The sequence below is a fragment of the Tasmannia lanceolata genome, unplaced genomic scaffold (assembly GCF_043159265.1).
Source record: "Tasmannia lanceolata isolate RefF3 unplaced genomic scaffold, GAP_Taslan_0.1 ptg000002l, whole genome shotgun sequence".
Classification (NCBI taxonomy): Eukaryota; Viridiplantae; Streptophyta; class Magnoliopsida; order Canellales; family Winteraceae; genus Tasmannia; species Tasmannia lanceolata.
The window spans coordinates 8,388,342-8,392,040 of NW_027518679.1; the positions used below are offsets into that span (position 1 = coordinate 8,388,342).

General features: G+C 46.1%; 1 long non-coding RNA gene across 1 annotated transcript; it reads right to left on the bottom strand.

Annotated features, from left to right (window-relative positions):
• Window positions 1-776: 776 nt before the first annotated feature.
• LOC143882349 (uncharacterized) lies at window positions 777-2,104 on the bottom strand. Its single transcript, XR_013252182.1, has 3 exons — window positions 2,030-2,104; window positions 1,392-1,947; window positions 777-1,298 (listed from the first exon to the last, which is right to left on the bottom strand). It is a non-coding gene; the product is annotated as an uncharacterized LOC143882349 (long non-coding RNA).
• Window positions 2,105-3,699: the final 1,595 nt, after the last annotated feature.

The following is a 3,699-nucleotide window of genomic DNA, read 5'->3' on the forward strand; positions in this document are numbered from 1 at the left end:
TAAACTTCTTTGAACTTGTAATTTTACATTCTATCAAGAGGATCTCCATAGGCTTTACATTTGTATATATTCCTTGGAGAGTTTGTGAGCTTTAAATGTTGTAATCAGCCTATCAAGAGGCATTGAGAGTTTCTTTCTTCATTCTATGTTTGAGGGTCTCCGATTTGGCTCGGAAAGAAAGGTAAATCAATTGTACGAGGAAGGTGTCCTCGGAAAGGCTTCGTGCAGAAAATGGTGTGATCCATTTGAAGAAGGAGTTGGTGGTGTAAGGCTTTGAGATTCGCCCTTTGAATAATCTTATTAGTTAGTGAAGAATCCCAAGGAGGAAAACTTGGAAGAGCGGAGTAGGTCAAGTTGTGACCGAACCACTATAAATCTTGTGCCATGTGGATGCTTTCTTCTTCTCCTTCTCATTTGCACATTGTGGTGATTGGTAATCTCTAACCCAACTTATGTCTATGTTTTAATTGAACAAGGGTTAGTGAATGCATATTTAAAGTAACATCCAAACCCTAGCTCTTAATATCCTTATTGATTGATCAATAGTTAAGGCTTAATGTGTAAATTGATTTTAGTAACTCAATTAATTAAGCCCCAAATTTTTAAGTAGCCAATTCACCCCCCCTCTTGGGTTGTCACCTTGTATTTCACTCACAACAAAAAAAAGGAGGGGAGAAATGAGGAAAAAGAAAGAGAGTTCAGAGAGTTATTACAAACCAAACACATCGACCTCAAACAAGGTCCTGAAGAAACAAAGTTCGGGAAAAGTTCAGAAGCACCTGCATCTTACTGGCCCCCTGCGGGAGCCTCAGCTTTAGTAGGGGCATTTGGAGCGGCCACCAGATCGTTAACCGGCTCCCTGGCATCCACTACCCCCTGAGAGAGGTCCTCCGGAACGGTGTCCTCAGCATCATGCACCAACTTCTCCAAAGGAAAAGAAGGATTGACATCACGAACGCGCCGGCGGCATTCGATAAAAGCCTCTATCTCAACATCGATGCTAAATGCAGCCGCATCCCTTAAGAACTCCTCAGAATCTCGCCATTCCTCTCGCACTTTTACCAATTCCTCAGCATTCGCCAGTCGGGCCACCAACAGGTTATTCTCCGCCTAGTCCCTCCCTTGGTCAGACATCTGGAGCTGCCCCTGAAGGTTCTTGACGGTGTCATCAAGCGCCGCCTTCTCGGCTTGGGGTTCTCAAGATCCTCGCTCTGCTTACGAAGACGCTCTTCGAAAGCGCCCATCTCAGACTCATCCTCAATCATGTACTGCGACATCTTCCTGGCATAACTGTGAGCCTGCAAAGTCTCACCACAAACAGACCATTAGTAATTAGCCACATGCAATCTCAAGACAACAGAAGAAATGAAAGTCAACAATGCAATACTTACACAGGAAATAGAATGAAGGTACCGGGTCCCCAACGCCCTACGGGGAAGTTCTCCAACTCGGCCTCATCACCAGGAAGAGCATTCTTCAACCCCAGCTCTACCCCAACTCGGGGTTCGAAAGGACACCGTCCTCAACACCAATCTTCCACTCCGGCTTGAACACTTCTCCTTGCACCTAGTAACAATGCGCCGGGACCTCCATTCTATCTAAGAGTAGCTTGGTCATGACCGACCCCTCCAGCCGGCTGGGCATGTCCTCTACAAGTGCAGTCGGAGCACGGGCTGGCCAACCAGTTTTCCCCTGAGTGGCGCGAGGGGGAATGACCCTCTTGGTGGGGGGCCTCCAACTCCTTAGAAAGAGATATTGTCGTATCTTTTACCGCAACCGAGTGGCCGGAGGAGCTAGATGGCGCGGGCTCGGGAAGCCTGGCCGCAGTCCGGTCTTTCCTGGCCGCGGCCATGAAATCGGAAGGAATCTTCGGCCGACCAGATGAACCCCTCGTCTCCTCCACCATGACCCCCTTCCCTTTAGCGACGTCCTCGGAAGAAAACATACCTGTCGCAAAAAAAAACAGCTCAGGAAAGAACACCAAATAAGGAAAAACTTAAGAAAATTATTAGCAAGGAAAGGGGCTCACCACGATGACTGGCGGGACTCTCCCCCACTTCCTCACCCGTCCAGCTGGCCCTCCCCTCCATAGCATCGAGCAGACTATACCTTCTCAAATTCCCCTCCCATCTAAACTTAGAAACATCAATGGTGTTAGCCCAAGGGGTTCAACGAGTATTCCCTTTGACATGTTTTGATGATTAAGAAACTCAATTTGATATAAAATGGTTTTATGTACTAATGATTTCCATTGGCTAAGTTATTGTGTTAATAGCTTTAGTACATTCAAGATTGCACAACAAATGGCAAATCATTCAAGCTCAAAGTGATATCAAAGGCATGAAGAAGGCATCACCATGTGGACCCTGATCCGAGAGAGGCGGGGGGGACGAGCCCCCAGAAAGTCTCTAGATCATCCACGTGATGGAGAACTCCACCAAGGAACTCTCGAAAGACTGCCCCTCACAGCATGAGTGGCGATGTAAAGTGAGATACCTCTCGATTCGGGGACTAGCCGGATTCGAGGCGTACCTTAAACAAAGAAAGAGTCGCCATCCAAGAAAGTAGGCCCTGGATCCCATACTATGCTCTGTCACAATAGATAACCAGAGATACAAAAGGTCCGTGCCTGATGACGAATGGGGAGGGGGTTAGGCACCTCCAATTCCCCCAAGTGCAAACACCTGGTTTCTTACGCCATTTATTATTAACCTTGAAGAGTTTTGGGCGAAAATCATGTGAAATGGGAACGAATATCTTCGAGATAACGTCTAGTTAATCATGCATGTCTCGGAGAGGAATAATAAGCACACACAAAAAGAAATGAAAGACATACCACCTAAGAATAGCTAGGTTATGAGTGTCATGCCTAATTGGTGTCTAAGTTCTGATGGGCAAACACATGCATGCTAAAGCTAAAGGTATAGGGTCTGTACATGAAAGTAAGAAAACACAGCAAAACACACAACACAACATGACTCCACACACGACTCGACACGACAAACCCTAGACTCTAATGCGATACTTGACTTGGACCAGGATGGCCGTCCATCCAGGCTGCTCTACGTATCTCGGCCTCGGGAAGAATCAGAGTCAACGTAGTTCAGCGGCCTATTCTAAACTACAATGCCTAACCATCTAGGACCGCTATCCTAGACTCTATCAACTAGACTTGATTAGTTTTTAAAGCTTCTTGCGATACTACAATGCCCTAACTAATGCAGGTGGACCCTACACTCTATGTGTGAGTAGGCTGTGTGTCCTAAGGAAAACCATGGGCTATCTAAGTGCATTCTAGTCTAGCCATCGGCTTGACTAAGTGTTTGACCGATCACGACTCGAGGCCTCCTAACTCTAGGGACACTCACACGACCAGACACACAAAGCATCAACCTACCCAAGACAGACTCCTAACTCTAAGATACCCCAAACATCTAGGACAGACTTCTGACTCTATGGGAAGATCTTTTTTTGAAAATGGTTTGCAAGGTTATTTTGAAGAATTTTTGTATTTTTGGAAAGTTTGAAGGGTTTTGAAGTTATGGAAGTTTTTGAAGTTGTGACTGAACTCAGGATGCCAGCTGCAAGCCTGAGCTGCCTACTTACCCCTCAACTAGGGATCAAGCCATCCGTAGTTCGAAAACTTTTCAAAACTACGAAGCCTAGGAACATGCAAAGATTGACTTTGAAAGATGGAAG